Source organism: Strongylocentrotus purpuratus, unplaced genomic scaffold (assembly GCF_000002235.5).
Source record: "Strongylocentrotus purpuratus isolate Spur 01 unplaced genomic scaffold, Spur_5.0 spur5_scaffold_20, whole genome shotgun sequence".
In the NCBI taxonomy this organism is placed as follows: domain Eukaryota; kingdom Metazoa; phylum Echinodermata; class Echinoidea; order Camarodonta; family Strongylocentrotidae; genus Strongylocentrotus; species Strongylocentrotus purpuratus.
This window is the reverse complement of record NW_022145606.1, coordinates 48,712,541-48,732,103: the sequence shown is the minus strand read 5'-3', so window position 1 is coordinate 48,732,103 and position 19,563 is coordinate 48,712,541.

The following is a 19,563-nucleotide window of genomic DNA, read 5'->3' as shown; positions in this document are numbered from 1 at the left end:
CTTCTTTTGGAGCTACGTCACTGACTTACAACTTTATCTAGTTTATCCCAAAGAGTGTGTCTTACCATAAAAAACACCCTGGAAACTAGGATAAAGAAAAAAATATTTATCATAGCTACCTTTTTCCAGGTTTGTAATTTGCTGGTCGATTTACAATAGTGATGAAGAAAAAGAGATATGTTCAACATGGATTTTATTCATGTACATAATTATGATTGAAAACGTTGGTTTATATACATACGGTAGCGTCAAGAGTATTATAGTTCTCTCCGTCAGGGCCCTACAATACTATTATTATCCCTCAGGTTTATTTGTTTGGGTTTTTGTCTTAATCGTTTAACAATGTTAAATCTGAGATGCAGGGCCCTACGTGTCACCACTGTCTTTGATATGGTTTAATATTGAAGCCCTAAAAAATGAGCTTAAAATGATCATGAAATGCCTCCAAAAAAAAATATGTTTAAGTGACCGGTTTTACCATACTCGTTTTCCCCAATGGACTGTACAGTGTGAGTCCAAAACAAGTTTACACCTAGAAAATTGCAAATTATTTTAAAAATCATCTATGAACAGTAAATAGTATACATCTTTAATATGAAAGAGTGTTTTATCCCAAATAATTTGATACCATTTTTGAGTGGTATGTGTTCACGCTTTGATGAACAGGAGGCATTGTTTGCGAGAGTGCAAAAAATCGACTTGCGCCAAAATTGCTTATGTCATGTTTGAATAAAACAATTGGGATTGGGGTATTAATTCAGTCTTTGCAGATCTAAATAACGTTTCATTTGAACGATACATTCAATTCATTCTGTTTAGGCATCACTTTGGCGCAATTCGATTTTTGCACTTTCGCAAATAATGCTTCCTGTTCATTCAAACGTGAACACATACCGCATCAAAATGATTCCAAATGATTTGGGATAAAACACTCTTTAATAAGATGGATAATAATTTACTGTTCATAGATGACTTTAAAAATAATTAACAATTTTCTAGGTGTAAACTTTTTTTTGACTCACACGGTAGTATTAGGAAAACCGTTATTGATTTCGATTTCCAATCATAAATATCTTGATAGTCAGACATGCGATCGGCTTGTAATAGTCATGGGGTTCCTGACTGACCTAAAGGTTTATAATTATCATTGCAGCATGAGCTAAATCAAGAATTTGGTTTAAGAATCTGAGACAAAGTTACCCAATCCTTATTACAATATATTATGAATAATTATTGTCTTCAAGTATACCCTAATTTGCATCTTTCCCAAAATATTTGGTCTATGGGGGAAATGTTTCGTTGGCTAAATCTGGCGGTTTTTGGCTTTGATTTGATTTTTTGATTAGGTTTTGTATAGCGTTTTATTTGTGATGATAACGTAGAATGGACTGGTTATATTGTGTGTACTTTTTTCTTGAAAAGAAGAGCGTTTCTGTTAAAAGAATCAAACGCTTTGCAGAAATCCACAAAGTACACGTACACAATTTTATATTTCTTATTTTTAAACATGTATCTACCAGTTTTTTTAGAGTGAATATATGTTCACTATAGTCCTGCAACCTTTTTTAAAACTTATCTGATTAGCGGTCATTATGTTGTTTTCGTCAAAGTATGTTTGAAGTATATTGTAGAGTATTCTTGAACATAGTTTTGCAAGAGAGCTTGTAAGGGCTATCTCTCAATAATTGGAGGGGTCCTTATTGTCTCCTTCTTTGGATCATATTGGTTTTATGAGATTAATTATCAATACAGCCCGATTTCCTTCTTCTGAGAGTATTAATCGCATGCAAGACTTTTTTGACTGTGATAGAAGAATTAAGTTGTTGTGTATCCAAGGTCATTTGTTTAGAATCTTTTTCAGTTTCAAATTTAAGTTTGTAATCTTTGTTCATTGGTTTTTTGAGATGAACGTACCATTATTTCGCTGTAATAACAATGGACGCATTATCTGTGTATTTTTCTTTCATTCTGTCCACAAGTTCCCAAAAAGATGGAGAGTCTCTATTATCTAATCAGTCGCAATGCAAGTGCCCCCTTCTTTTTTCTAGAAGTGTCCTTTGTATTCGTGCACCTGCACTCTGAAAGCTATTTCGCCGCTACTGTCCAATACCTAAAATATACTGCTTTTGTCGGTCGTTTTATTCGGGAGTTTTTCCAGAGAGGTAAACATGCAATTTGATCAATAACAAGTTCAACCAAAAGGGACCAAGCAAAAAGAACCTCCTTCCAAATAGGCGCCAAGATTGCCAAATCTTATAGGTAAACAAAATCCATATACAACTGACAAGAATAAGTCTGGCAAAAGAATGAATGAAACGTGTGCCACATGTAACTTTGAACCTTGGAATGTTCTAATCCAGTATATCTTAAAGGAAACCGACCCCCAAGTAATAACTTTACTTATTCTGAGAGATTTATTATATTATTGCCCATCAATCTACAAGATTCCCCACCAAAGTGTATGAGAGCGGTATCAAGCAAAACAAAAGGTACAGTTTCTCAGCACGACATGGGCATCGCCATTTTCTTGATAATGTAACGTACTATGCGAAGTCGTTTATCAAGTAAATGTATTCAAATGTATGGATGCTTCTTTCCCAGACGTGTGTGGTAATGAAGCATTTCATTCACCTGCTATTATCCTTTTTACTATAACTGCCAGAACGCAAATTGCATAAATAAGTTAGTGCTCTTCTGGGGTGAAGGTTTCTCATAAATGAAATAGATTTGTCAACTGCTATAGTGTAGTATTTATAAATGAATTTTGTTACAGTAGTGCCCCTATCATTTATTTTTCACCTAATATAATTTGTTATCATCTCAGTTATTATTATTTTTTATTGAAAAGTAAAGGTTTCGTTAGTGTTTTAAAAATTCTTTATAACTAAAGCTTGGTGCATGATACATGTACAACTTCAACAGGTACATCACATTTTCAAGAAAATGGCTGCGCCCATATCATGCTGAAAGGCATCACATCATGCCAGGAATATCTTCATTTATATATATCTTATACATTTTCGTAAGGAATATTGTACATCAAAGGGCAGGAATACATCTCATTTTTCAGAATACCTACACTTATTCTTTGGGTTTAGGTTTCCTTTAAGGATTATGCATGCATTTTGTTATTAAATCATTTAAACCCCGCCTTTATTTATTTATTATGTTGACACATTTGTTCTCTACAGATTTTGTCAGATTTGCTACCCCATACAAATGCATAAAAAAAAAGTTATGTGTTTCATAATTTGCGAGTTTGGTTCTAGAAGTGAAAACAATAAATAACTAGACATATAATACTTGTTTGGAACAAGTATAGGGGGGCTGGTCAACTAAAATTTGAGACAAAATAGAGCAAAAATAAGCGAGATACTGCTTAAAAATGCTTACAAAACAATATGTAGATTCATGACGTGAACGAAATTCACCTTCTATAGGCATAACACGCAAATTATGAAATTTCCAATATGTGCCCTTTAATCGTAATTTTCACTATGATGACGTCATTAAAACGAAAAAAAAATGTTACAGAGCTTGTAGCGAATTGTCTTAGCTACAACATATCAAAATTTGGAGGAAAAACGATCAATATTTACAGAGATACAATCAATTTTAAATAAATATGCTGACGTCATAATATGCATATTCGTATTTTGAGTTCCAAGGCCATTATGATGATGTCACGATACACTTAAAGGCCAAACGAGACATGAAATCATATCTCCAAATCATACTCTATCTAAATATGAAAAAAATGAAGGTCCCGGTGCATTCCAAGGCTATAATGGATTTTGTATAGGCCTGTTTTTGCCTATGTATGCTATGTATTAAAAGAGCTCGCGCGCACGGACATTTATCTTGAATGGACGCTCATCTTGTTATTAATTGTCATAAAGAGATAAACATGGTATCAACTTGTTCGAAAAAATATGAGAAATATCATGAAAGAAAAAAAAGGCGATTCTATGTTTTGTAATGGTGTTACGCGCGAAAACGCGCGCGCATGCGCGTGTGCGCGATTTTTTATAAAATGCTTAAAATGACCTAAAACGTATGCAAAATATATTTGAGCATTTTTTAAAAATTGCGCGCGTACTGACGCGCGGACGTACGCGCATGCGCGCATTTTTTTTACCTGAAATTAGCCGGACTGATATTGACCTTGATCATGATAAATATGAATGAGAAATAACTTTTAGTTATGAAGATATGATCATGAGTTGATTTTCAGAAAAAAATCACAAAATGGCGCCTAGATGACGTCATCAGTCAAGGTCAATGTTGAAAACCTTACCTTGTTTTATCCATATGCCTATACATATGTGTGACAAATTTCAAGATATTTGGTTGAACCATTTCAAAGTAATCTTGTTAACAAAAAAGTGGTTCAAAATAAGAAAAATAAACTAGATTTGTAATACTTGTTTGGAACAAGTATAGGTGGGCTGATCCAACAAAAAATTGAGACAAAATAAAGGGTACATTTGAAATAGCTTTTTGTCTCAGCTACAACATATTCGGAGTTCAGCGTAAATGAAGCTAAAACGACGTAGATATTGCTCGCGAAAGACGGGAATGTAGAATCAAGTTTTGAGAAAAAGTCATGTCCCATAGAGAATACACGCAAAATGTGAAAAAATTAGCTTGCCTCCTTTAATCGCAAAAATACGCCATGATGCCCTTGTCAAAATGAAAAATTGTGACAACTGGATTTGTAGAGAATTGTCTCAGCTAGAACATATCAAAATTTTAAAGAAAATTAATCAATTTTTAGAAAGATACAATCAATTTTCCAAAAAAATGCTGACGTCATAATAGGCAAATTGAAATTTTGAGTTCGGAGGCCATTATGATGACGTCATGAGTTAATTGAGGGTCAAATGAGACATGAAATCATATCTCTGATTCATACTCGCTCAAAATATGAGAAAAAAAATTGGGGTCACAGTCCTTGCATCCTAAAGAGCTATAATGGATTTTGCATAGGCATGTTTTTGCCCATATATGCTATGTATTACAAGAGCTCGCGCGCATTGAAATTTATGTTAAACGGTCGATTATTCAATTATTTATAGTCATAAAGAGACAAACATGGTATCAATTTGTTTGTAAGAATATGTGGAATATTATGAAAGAAAAAAAATGGCGATTCTATGGTGTCTAATAGTTTTACGCGCGAAAACGCGCGCGCATGCGCGTGTGCGCGATTTTTAAAAAAATGCTTAGAATGGCCTAAAACGTATGCAAAATGATTTTGAGACGATTTTGAGCATTTCAAAATTTTGCGCGCGCATTGACGCGCGGACGTACGCGCACGCGCGCGTTATTTGACCTGAAATTGACCGGACGGATATTGACCCTGATCATGATAAATATGAATCAGAAATACCTTTTGGTTATGAAGATATGATCAGGAGTTGATTTTCGTAAAATTTTACAAAATGGCGCCTAGATGACGTCATCAGTGAAGGTCAATGTTGAAAACGTTATTGTGCTTTGTACATATGCCTATACATATGTGTGCCAAATTTCAAATTATTTGATTGAGCCATTTCCAAGTTATCTTGCCAACAAAAAAGTGGTTAGAAATAAGAAAAATATATAAATAATAAATAATAAATAATAAATAAATAAAGGCAATTCTAACGAAATTATAAGGTGGTCTGTACGTTATACAGCCCACCTGACTAGACATATAATACTTGTTTGGAACAAGTATAGGTGGGCTGGTCAACTAAAATTTGACACAAAATAGAGCAAAAATAGGCGAGATACTGCTAAAAAACGATGTCATGTACATGTAGATTGATGATGTGAACGAAATTCACCTTCCATAGGCAAAACACGTAACTTAAGAAATGTCTGATATGTGCCCTTTAATCGTCATTTTCACTATGATGACGTCATTAAAACGAAAAAAATCGACCAATATTTACAGAGATACAATCAATTTTACATAAATATGCTGACTTCATAATATGCAAATTCGTATTTTGAGTTCCAAGGCCATTATGATGATGTCACGATACACTTAATGGCCAAATGAGACATGAAATCATATCTCCGTATCGTACTCTATCTAAATATGAAAACAAATTGAAGGTCCCGGTTCATTCCAAAGAGCTATAATCGATGTTGTATACGCATGTTTTTGCCTTATATGCTATGTATTAAAAGAGCTCGCGCGCACAGACATTTATCTCGAATTGACGCTAATCTTTTTATTAATTGTCATAAAGAGATAAACATGATATAAAATTGTTTAAAACAAATATGAGAATTATCATGAAAGAAAAAAAAAATGGAGATTCTACGTTGTGTAATGGTGTAACACGCGAAAACGCCCGCGCATGCGCGTGTGCGCGATTTTTTTATAAAATGCTTAAAATGACCTGAAACGTACCGGTATGTAAAATAGATTTGAGACGATTTTGAGCATTTTTAAAATTTTGCGCGCGCACTAACGCGCGGACGTACGCACACGCGCGCGTTTTTTGACCTGAAATTGTCCTGACTGATATTGTCCTTGATCATGATAAATATGAATGAGAAATACCTTTCGGTTATGAAGATATGATCATGAGTTGATTTTCAGAAAATTTTACAAAATGGCGCCTAGATGACGTCATCAGTCAAGGTCAAGGTTGAAAACCTTACCGTGTTTTGTCCATATGCCTATACATATGTGTGACAAATTTCAAGATATTTGGTTGAACCATTTCAAAGTAATCTTGTTAACAAAAAAGTGGTTCAAAATAAGAAAAATAAACTAGACATATAATACTTGTTTGGAACAAGTATAGGTGGGCTGGTCAACTAAAATTTGACACAAAATAGAGCAAAAATAGGCGAGATACTGCTAAAAAACGATGTCATGTACATGTAGATTGATGATGTGAACGACATTCACCTTCCATAGGCAAAACACGTAACTTAAGAAATGTCTGATATGTGCCCTTTAATCGTCATTTTCACTATGATGACGTCATTAAAACGAAAAAAATCGACCAATATTTACAGAGATACAATCAATTTTACATAAATATGCTGACTTCATAATATGCAAATTCGTATTTTGAGTTTCCAAGGCCATTATGATGATGTCACGATACACTTAATGGCCAAATGAGACATGAAATCATATCTCCGTATCGTACTCTATCTAAATATGAAAACAAATTGAAGGTCCCGGTTCATTCCAAAGAGCTATAATCGATGTTGTGTACGCATGTTTTTGCCTTATATGCTATGTATTAAAAGAGCTCGCGCGCACAGACATTTATCTCGAATTGACGCTAATCTTTTTATTAATTGTCATAAAGAGATAAACATGATATAAAATTGTTTAAAAAAAATATGAGAATTATCATGAAAGAAAAAAAAAATGGCGATTCTACGTTGTGTAATGGTGTAACACGCGAAAACGCGCGCGCATGCGCGTGTGCGCGATTTTTTTTATAAAATGCTTAAAATGACCTGAAACGTATCTAAAATAGATTTGAGACGATTTTGAGCATTTTTAAAATTTTGCGCGCGCACTGACGCGCGGACGTACGCACACGCGCGCGTTTTTTGACCTGAAATTGTCCGGACTGATATTGTCCTTGATCATGATAAATATGAATGAGATATACCTTTCGGTTATGAAGATATGATCATGAGTTTATTTTCAGAAAATTTTACAAAATGGCGCCTAGATGACGTCATCAGTCAAGGTCAAGGTTGAAAACCTTACCGTGTTTTGTCCATATGCCTATACATACGTGTGCCAAATTTCAAGGTATTTGACTGAACCATTTCAAAGTTATCTGGTTAACAAAAAAGTGGGTCAAAATAAGAAAAATAAATAATAAACTAGAAATTTAATTCGTCATGGGGACGAATTAGGTGGTCTGTCTTCAAGTCTTATGATGTATTATAATATTTACTATATTGAGAAAGGGAGAAGTTATATAGACATGTAAATAATGATGATCATGATGATGATGATGATCTTGATAGTAATGGGGATGACGACGATGATGATGATGATGATCATGATGATGTTGATGATTATCATCAACAGACCACGATGACATCAGACTGAAAAAAATGAGAGAACATTTAGATAGTATATAGTCTCAGCTACAACATACTCAAAAATCAACAAAAATCAAGCCGAAATAACGGCGATATTGCTCGCAAAAGACAAGAATGTAAAATCCAGATTTGAGAAAAAGTCATCTCCCATAAGGATTACACGCAAAAAGTAATGGATCTAGTGATAATAGGGTAATAATAAAGTAAATATGGTTGTTTATTACATTATTTGCGATTGTACGTGTTTTAATATTCAAAGGAGATGGTAGAGTGAATGGTCAAAAAGAAAAAAAAGTGAAGAAAAAAAAATTGTTGGAGACGCCCGGACTCGAACCAGGGACCTCGATGTCGGAAGTCAAGTGCATTACCGATATACCAAAACATTTCCCATAGAGATTACACGTAAACGTAAAATGGAATGCACAAATCCCACTTTGTAATTGAAATATGAGCATGATCCCGGCATCTGATCGAAAAATAAAGGGCACACTTGTGATAGCTTATTGTCTCAGCTACAACATACTCAAAGTTCAGCGTAAACAAAGCTAAAACGACGGAGATATTGCTCGCAAAAGACAGGATGTAGAATCCAGTTTTGAGAAAAAGTCATGTCCCATAGAGAATACACGCAAAATGTGAAAAATTGACATGCCTCCTTTAATCGCAAAAATACGCCATGATGCCTTTGTCAAAATGAAATATTGTGTTGACTGCATTTGTAGAGAATTGTCTCAGCTAGATCATATCAAAATTTGAAAGAAAATTGATCAATATTGACAGAGATACAGTCTATTTTTCAGAAATCTGCTGACGTCATAATATGCAAATTGAAATTTTGAGTTGGGAGGCCATTATGATGACGTCATGAGTTAATTGAGGGTCAAATGAGACATGAAATCATATTTCCAATTCATACTCTATCAAAATATGGAAAAAAAAATTGGGTTCAACTTGCATCCTAAAGCGCTACAATGGATTTTGTATAGGCATGTTTTTGCCCATGTATGCTATGTATTACGAGAGCTCGCACGCACGGACATTATCTTAAACGGACGCTCATTCCGTTATTACTGGTCAGAAAAAGGTGAACAAGGTATCAAAATGCTTGGAAAAATGTGTCAAACATGATGACAGAAAAAATTCAGCGATTCTATGTTGTAAAATATCAGTACGCGCGAAAACGCGCGCCCATCCGCGTGTGCGCGTTTTTTTGCAAAATGCTTGAAATGGCCTGAAACGTATGCAAAATTAATTTGAGACGATTTGGAGCATTTTTATTTTTTGCGCGCGCGCTAACGCGCGGACGTACGCATGCGCGCGCGTTTTTTGACCTGAAATTGACCGGACGGATATTGACCTTAATCATGATGAATATGAATGAAAAAGGCCTTTCCGTTATGAAGATATGATCATGAGTAAAAAGTACCAAAAAAAACACAAAATGGCGCCTGGATGACGTCATGAAAATTTGATGACCTTGAAAATGTTACTGTCACGTCTCATGACAATGGCCTATGTCTGTGCCAAAATTGAAGGAAATTGATTGAACCGATCTTGAGTTATCCTGTGAACAAAAAAGTGTGAAGAAATAAATAAAAATAAATAATAATAATAATAATAACTAGAAATTTAATTCGTCATGGGGACGAATTAGGTGGTCTGTCTTCAAGTCTTATGATAGATTATAATATTTACTATATTGAGAAAGGGAGAAGTTATATAGACATGTAAACAATGATGATCATCATGATGATCATGATGATGATCTTGATAGTAATGGTGATGACGATGATGATGATCATGATGATCATGATGATGTTGATGATTATCATCAACAGACTACGATGACAGACTGAAAAAATGAGAGAACGTTTAGATAGTATATAGTCTCAGCTACAACATACTAAAAAATCAACAAAAATCAAGCCGAAATAACGGCGATATTAACAAAAGAAAAGAATGTAGAATCCAGATTTGAGAAAAAGTCATCTCCCATAAGGATTACACGCAAAAAGTAATGGATCTAGTGATAATAGGGTAATAATAAAGTAAATATGGTTGTTTATTACATTATTTGCGATGGTACGTGTTTTAATATTCAAAGGAGATGGTAGAGTGAAAGGTCAAAAAGAAAAAAAAGTGAAGAAAAAAAACTGTTGGAGACGCCCGGACTCGAACCAGGGACCTTGAGGTCTGAAGTCAAGTGCGTTACCGATATACCAAAACATTTCCCATAGAGATTACACGTAAACGGAAAATGGAATTATCAAATCCCACTTTGTAAGTGAAATATGAGCATGATCCCGGCATCTGATCGAAAAATAAAGGGCACACTTGTGATAGCTTATTTTCTCAGCTACAACATACTCAAAGCTCAGCGTAAACAAAGATAAAACGACGGAGATATTGCTCGCGAAAGACGAGAATGTAGAATCCAGTTTTGAGAAAAAGTCATGTCCCATAGAGAATACACGCAAAATGTGAAAAAATGACATGCCTCCTTTAATCGCAAAAAAACGCCATGATACCTTTGTCAAAATGAAATTTTGTGGTGACTGTATTTGTAGAGAATATTCTCAGGTAGAACATATCAAAATTCAAAAGAAAATTGATCAATATTTACAGAGATACAATCAATTTTCCAAAAATCTGCTGACGTCATAATATGCAAATTAAAATTATGAGTTCGGAGGCCATTATGATGACGTCATGAGTTAATTGAGGGTCAAATGACACATGAAATCATATCTCCAACTCATGCTTTTTCTAACCATGATATAAAAGTTGGGGTCAATTGACTATCTGAAGAGCTATTTTGATTTTTAAAATGGGATGTTTTTGATCAAATTTGCATTATATTGCCCATAGCAGCACGCGCGGATTTTGAACTTTGACGCGCGCTCACGGCCTTATGAAAGGTCAAGAGTGACTGAAATTAATGTAAATTGTCATTTACGGTAAGAGGAATCTAAATCATGTAAACAATTTGAATTTGACCTTTTCCGCGCGTTATGAGCGCGCGCAACGCGCGCGGTGACACTTACGGACGGAAAATTTTGAAATGCTTAAAATGACCTGATTCGTACTCTCCTTTAATAGTTAAGTGATTTTGAGCATTTTAAAATTTTGACGCGCGCGTACGTGCGCGTCATGACCTTTATGTGACCTTTGATGACATGACTTGTTGACCCTTGACCTGAAGTATATGTGATATGAATATGAATGACCTTTGCTTATGCATCATGAAGATATGATGGATAACGTGATTTCACAAAATGGCGCCTGGATGACGTCATGATGACCTGATGACCTTGAAAAGGTTACTGTCACGTCTCATGACAATGACCTATGACTGTGTCAAAATTGAAAGAAATTGACACAACCGATCTTGAGTTAACCGATGAACAAAAAACGGGGAGAAATAAAAATAAATAATAAATAAATAAATAAATAAATAAATAAAGAAAGAAAATTCTGACGAAAACAATAGGTGATCTGTCGTTGACAGACCACCTAACTAGACATGTAATACTTGTTTGGAACAAGTATAGGTGGGCTGGTCAACTAAAATTTGAGACAAAATAGAGCAAAATAAGCGAGATACTGCTTAAAAATTCTTAAAAAACAATATCATGTAGATTCATAACTTCACCTTTTAAAGGCATAACACCCGAATTATGACATGTCTGAAATGAGGCCTTTAATCAAAATTTTCACTATGATGACGTCATCAAAATTAAAAATGGTGTTCATTAAGCTTGTAGAAAATTGTCTTAGCTACAACATATCAAAATTTGAGAGAAAATCGATCAATATTTACAGAGATACAATCAATTTTCCATAAATATGCTGACGTCATAATATGCTAATTCGTATTTTGAGTTCCAAGGCCATTATTATGACGTCATAATATTTGTAATGGCCAAATGAGACATGAAATCATATCTCCGACTCATACTCTATCAAAATATGAAAAAAATATTGGTTTCCAGTTGCATTCTACAGAGCTATAATGGATTTTGTATATGCCTGTTTTTGCCCATATATGCTATGTATTAAAAGAGCTCGCGCGCACGGACATTTATCTTGAATGGACGCTCATCTTGTTATTAATGGTCATAAAGAGATAAACATGGTATCAAATTGTTCGAAAGAATATAAGAAATATCATGAAAGAAAAAAAATGCGATTCTATGTTGTGTCATAGTTTTACGCGCGAAAACGCGCGCGCATGCGCGTGTGCGCGATTTTTTATAAAATGCTTAGAATGACCTAAAACGTATGCAAAATGATTTTGAGACGATTTTGAGCATTTCAAAATTTTACGCGCGCATTGACGCGCGGACGTACGCGCACGCGCGCGTTTTTTGACATGAAATTGACTGGACTGATATTGACCTTGATCATGGAAAATATGAATGAGAAATGACTTACCGTTATGAAAATATGATAATAAATAAATTTTCAGAAAATTTCACAAAATGGCGCCTAGATGACGTCATCAGTCAAGGTCAAGGTTGAAAACCCTTCTTTGTTTTGTCCATATGGCTATACATATGAGTGCTAAATATCAAATCATTTGATTTCGCCATTTTCAACTTATCTTGCTAACAAAAAAGTGGGTCGAAATAAGAAAAATAAACTAGATTTGTAATACTTGTTTGGAACAAGTATAGGTGGGCTGATCCAAAAAAAAATTGAGACAAAATGAAGGGTACATTTGAGATAGCTTTTTGTCTCAGCTACAACATACTCGAAGTTCAGCGTAAATGAGGCTAAAACGACGTAGATATTGCTCGCGAAAGACGGGAATGTAGAATCAAGTTTTGAGAAAAAGTCATGTCCCATAGAGAATACACGCATAATGTGCAAAATTGACATGCCTCCTTTAATCGCAAAAAATACGCCATGATGCCCTTGTCATAATGAAAAATCGTGACGACTAGATTTGTAGAGAATTGTCTCAGCTAGAACATATCAAAATTTTGAAGAAAATTGATCAATTTTTTTACAAAGATACAATCAATTTTCCAAAAATATGCTGACGTCATAATATGCAAAATGAAATTTTGAGTTCGGAGGCCATTATGATGACGTCATGAGTTAATTGAGGGTCAAATGAGACATGAAATTATATCTCCGATTCATACTCAATCAAAATATGAAAAAAATTGGGGTCACCTTGCATCCTAAAGAGCTACAATAGATTTTGCATAGGCATGTTTTTGCCCACATATGCTATGTATTACAAGAGCTCGCGCGCACGGAAATTTATGTTTAACGGTCGATCATTCCGTCATTAATAGTCATAAAGAGATAAACATGTTATCAATTTGTAAAAATATGTGGAATATTATGAAAGAAAAAAAATGGCGATTCTATGTTGTGCAATAGTCTGACGCGCGAAAACGCGCACGCATGCGCGTATGCGCGTGTGCGCGACTTTTTATAAAATGCTTAGAATGGCCTAAAACGTATGCAAAATGATTTTGAGACGATTTTGAGCATTTCAACATTTTACGCGCGCATTGACGCGCGGACGTACGCACACGCGCGCGTTATTTGACCTGCAATTGACCGGACGGATATTGACCTTGATCATGATAAATATGATAGAGAAATACCTTTTGGTTATGAAGATATGATCATGAGTTGATTTTCGTAAAATTTTACAAAATGGCGCCTAAATGACGTCATCAGTCAAGGTCAAGGTTGAAAAAATTATGTGCTTTGTATATATGCCTATACATATGTGTGCCAAATTTCAAGGCATTTGATTGAGTAATTTCCAAGTTATCTTGCCAACAAAAAAGTGGTTAGAAATAAGAAAAATATTTAATAATAATAATAAACTAGATTTGTAATACTTGTTTGGAACAAGTATAGGTGGGCTGATCCAACAAAAAATTGAGACAAAATAAAGGGTACATTTGAGATAGCTTTTTGTCTCAGCTACAACATACTCGAAGTTCAGCGTAAATGAAGCTAAAACGACGTAGATATTGCTCGCGAAAGACGGGAATGTAGAATCGAGTTTTGAGAAAAAGTCATGTCCCATAGAGAATACACGCAAAATGTGAAAAATTGACATGCCTCCATTAATCGCAAAAATACGCCATGAAGCCTTTGTCAAAATGAAAAATAGTAGAAATGCATTTGTAGAAAATTGTCTCAGCTAAAACATATCAAAATTTGGAAGAAAATCGATCAATATTTACAGAGATACAATCAATTTTTCAGAAATATGCTGACGTCATAATATGCAAATTGGAATTTTGAGTTCGGAGGCCATTATGATGACGTCATGAGTTAATTGAGGGTCAAATGAGACATGAAACAATATCTCCGAATCATACTCTATTAAAATATGAAAAAAAATTGGGGTCACCTTCCATCCTAAAGAGCTACAATGGATTTTGTATAGGCATTTTTTGCCCATATATGCTATGTATTACAAGAGCTCACGCGCACGGAAATTTTTGTTAAACGGTCGATTATTCCGTTATTAATAGTCATAAAGAGACAAACATGGTATCAATTTGTTTGTAATACAGACGCGCGCATGCGCGTTTGCGCGATTTTTTCTAAAATTCTTAGAATGTCCTAAAACGTATGCAAAATGATTTTGAGACGATTTTGAGCATTTCAAAATTTTGCGCGCGCATTGACGCGCGGACGTACGCGCACGCGCGCGTTATTTGACCTGAAATTGACCGGACGGATATTGACCTTTATCATGGTAAATATGAATGAGAAATACCTTTTGGTTATGAAGATATAATCATGAGTTGATTTTCGTAAAATTTTACAAAATGGCGCCTAGATGACGTCATCAGTGAAGGTCAATGTTGAAAACATTTTTGCGCTTTGTACATATGCCTATACATATGTGTGCCAAATATCAAGGCATTTGACTGAGCCATTTCCAAGTTATCTTGCCAACAAAAAAGTGGTTAGAAATAAGAAAAATATATAATAATAAATAAATAAAGGCAATTCTAACGAAATTATAAGGTGGTCTGTACGTTATACAGCCCACCTGATAAAGGCAATTCTAACAAAATTATAAGGTGGTCTGTACATTATACAGCCCACCTGATAAATAGATAATAAAGGCAATTTTAACAAAAATATAAGGTGGTCTGTATTAGATACAGCCCACCTGATAAATAATAAATAATAATAAAGGCAATTTTAACAAAATTATAAGGTGGTCTGTATTAGATACAGCCCACCTGATAAATAATAAAGGCAATTTTAACAAAATTATAAGGTGGTCTGTATTAGATACAGCCCACCTGATTAAGTGTAGGTACCAACACATTTTTTTTTACTGCAGTCATTCTCCCTGGAACAGTTGACACTCTTTACACCATGACAACATTTGGCGTTTTATGTCTTTTTTTACATTAATTATGATCGACCATTTCTTGTCAATTTAACCGAAAAATCTATTCCTAAGCATCTCGGTTAACCTTTGGATAACTAGTTTAAGAAAACTATCCATGTAGTTTATCTCAACCCTGTGAAATATCTAACTTTCTTGAAATAGTTATGATTATACAACGCCTACTAGATACTTGCAACCTCATTGGTCAATTATTGATCACATGACATGCGCTAAAAGTACCATTGAACGGCATCATTCTCCAGCCGTACAATTCCGTTTGATCCTTTCGCACCATTGCACTCTGACGTCACTAACTATCTACAAAGTATATTGTGAGCTAAGTGACGTCAGAATGCAATGGTGCGAAAGGATCAAACGAAATTGCACCCCGCGTCACATTAAACATAAAGGTTGGTACGCGCGGCGCAGTGACAATGACAATGACAATTTATTCTTATGTCACCCACATTGGGGTATTGGAGAAGTTTACAAACAATTTGAATTTGTCAATTTAACACTGTGAAATATACGATACAACTAGAATTAATGTTAATCCATACATAATAACACTATCGATAATAGTGAAAAAAATTATGATGATAATGATAATAACAATATTGATGATAATAATATTAATAATAATCAAAAACAAAATGATAATATTTATTAAAACGATAATTAATGACGAAATTAATGCAAGCAATTGAAAAGAGATTTACTGGCACCAGTAAATTGATATCTGAATTAATGAATTACTGCAAATATTCTTGATATCAATTTAATAAATTGATAAGACAAAAAAGACAAAAATAAAGTTAATATTGAACTCATAACATGTTTTTTGCACATACTTAAATTAATGAAAACGAAGCATTATTTTTCGATAGAATTTTATATAAATGGTTTGTTTTATTGAAAATCATCTCGCAGCCCGAAGGCTGAATTGTGTGACTTTTTACAAATTGATAAAAAAATTACATTACAATAAATACATGTGAAATCAGACATTACAAGATATAAATTCAAAATTCGTTCAAGTTCATAGTAAAAATATAAAATATAAAGTTATATATAAATGTGAACATGCAATAATATTTCCACTCCGGTATTCATTGATTTTAAACGGGTCGTGTTTGTTTGTAACAATAGTTGCAATAGATTTTAAAAGTGAATAATTGCGTGATTTTAACAGATTAAAAAGCTCAGTAAAATACAGTGATATATTGGAAATTTACATTTGACAGAAAATAAGTTAAGATTTACAAAGGAAAAAATAGATATACTTTAATGTTAATAGGTTCAAAGCGTATCCTGTGCTGATCGGTTTGTGAACGGGGCCAGCTATTCCAAATCGTTACAATAGAGAAACATACAGGGTGACGGATACAATAGGAGAGAAGGGGGAATGAAAAGGAGAGAAGAAAGAGAGAGAATAGGAGAGAGACAAAGAGAGAGGGGAGAGAGAGACAGACAGAGAGAGAGAGAGAGAGGGGAGAAAGAGTGCTAGAAACGGGGGAGAGAATGGAAGAGGAAAATAAGTTTAGCAGTTACGATTGATACAGCAATGATTTGTCAATTAACTGGATATAATTCGTTAAAGTTAATATCATGTAACAAACTGGAATAAATTCAAATATAATAAGGGGTGAAAAGCGAAAAGTGTAGCTATGTCTGATGATTAAAGTTACATATCATTCAATAGGTCGACCAAGAATGGAATTGGGCTTCTTTTGTATCTATCAGTTCTGCATCTGATTGCAGGATAAGGAGCAACCCTCCTCAGAGATTGAGAATATCTATTCTGGCGTGGGCGTGGCAACCAGTCCCTGAACTGAGGTGAATTTATTAGTGATTTAGCAAATCTTTTGCAAAGTTCTCGCCTTCTATTGTCTAGGGTTTGGAGATTGGTCATTTGTAGTGCATTTTCGTAGGTCACGTACAATGATCCCAGTACAATTTTGAGTGCACGTTTCTGGATCCTTTCAATCTGGGCATTTTGTTGGTTTGTTAAGCCAGGATGCCACACAGGAGCAGCATATTCAACAAGGGGCCTGACATAGCCTGTGTATACACATAGTAAGTCTTTCCATGGTAATTGGAATGGTTTCAGGGTTCTTAGCATATACATGCGCCTATTTGCGTTACGCACCATGTTATCGACATGGCTGTTCCATTTCAGATCTGTTTGTAGTAGTACCCCCAGGGCTTTGATTGTTTGCACCTCATCAAGGGTCTGGTCCCCAAGACTAACATTAATTGGAGGGAGTTGGGTTTTTCCGAAGTTTACTCTCATTACATGACATTTACTGGCATTAAGCTGCATGGCGTTGATATTGCACCATGTGTTGAGTTCAGATAGGGTATTGTGGATTTCTGCAGCCGCACCCCGTGGTCTCGCTTCCGCTATTGTCATGTCATCAACGTATTTCCAATGCTCCAAATTTGAGGATGCCAATGCGTCGTTGATTAGGACTAGGAACAAGATCGGGCCTAAGCGTGTCCCCTGTGGGACGCCCGCGTTCACTGGAGCCCAGGTAGACATGACACCTTGGTAGCGAACACACTGGGTGCGACCAGTCAGAAAGTTAGAAATCCAAGGTACAAGTGAGGGACAAGACACAAGATGGATAAGCTTAGAGATAACTACTGTATGATCAACTTTATCAAAAGCCTTAGAAAAGTCAGTTGTGACTAGAGTGGATGTGGTACCTAATTTGTCGGCCTGCTTCGTTAGAAAATTTACAATATCTACAAGACAGTGAGTTGTTGATCTACCTGGTCTACTTCCAAACTGTTTGGCATCTAGTTTGGATGAGATATCAGACATCAACCACTTTGTTATGAAAAGTTCTGCTACCTTCACAAAGTGGTCTGTAAGTGCAATCGGTCTCAGTTTATCGATTCTAGCAGGCTTTTCCTTCGGGATTGGCACAACAATAGCTTTTTTCCATCTGTTGGGAACTTCCCCTTCCGCGAACGAGCTATTCAAGATGGTAGTAAGTGGATAGGCTATTTCATACGCAAACGTCCTGATCAATCTGGTAGGTACTCCATCGGGACCAGCGGACTTTCCGGGTTTTAGCCGTTGGAGTTCTCGATAAACTTCCCATGGCTGCACAGTAGGGGGTCTCTGAGACGGCAGGTATGATGGCAAGTCGCATAGTTGGAGGGGCCGGATGTTGCTAGCAACATCTACAAATCGCTTGTTGATGGTATCTGCAATCTTCGATGGGTCCGACTGATCATAACCAGGAACGTCAATGGTTGGACAGCATTGCGATCTAGAAGTCATGAGCTTAATATGCTTGTGCCACGAGGTAGGATTGTCCGATTTCAGCTGACTAAGTTTAAACGTGTTTGTACATTATTGGAGTTAAAAAGCTGATCCATTTTCAGTGTATTTGGTCTTTCAATAAAATATTTATCGATGAACAATTTTCTGTCTGAACGAAAGGTAGGGCATACAAACAAGTAATGAAATTCATCCCCAATTGCACAGTGTACATAGCCTCATTTCCCTTGGAGTATTTGAATATCTACCAGCTACAATCGGCAGATAATGATTGCCACAGCGAAAACGACTTAATATTGTCCGATCTCTTTTAATGAGATCGATTAAGTATCTTTCTAAACATAAAGAATGTTTGAAGATTCGATAGTTAACACAATGCGAATTATCGTACATACAAGCAGACCAATACTGAGCATGAGAATCTCTTAATCGACGTTCCACAGTTTGTTTGACCCACTCACAGCTAGTATTTTCACAAATTTCCCGTAAACTAGACTTCCCCATATTGTCCAGAGTCAGCTTGATTTTTGTTAACCAAGGTGCCTGATATATATTCTTCTCAAAGAGTAATTTTTAGATAAGATACACCTTACCAGAAAATTTATCCTGTCCACTATGTACAATCCTACACCAGAAGTTTATCATTCTGCTTTCGATATATTTCTCAAGTTTAAGCCTCCCCAATTTACCAAGTACCATAACATTTGCAGTTGTTTTGTTGACACGCGCGTGGTTGGCTGCCTGCTTAATAGTGCGCGCTCACTATCGGCATTTTCATCAATTGAAAACAAACAAAAAA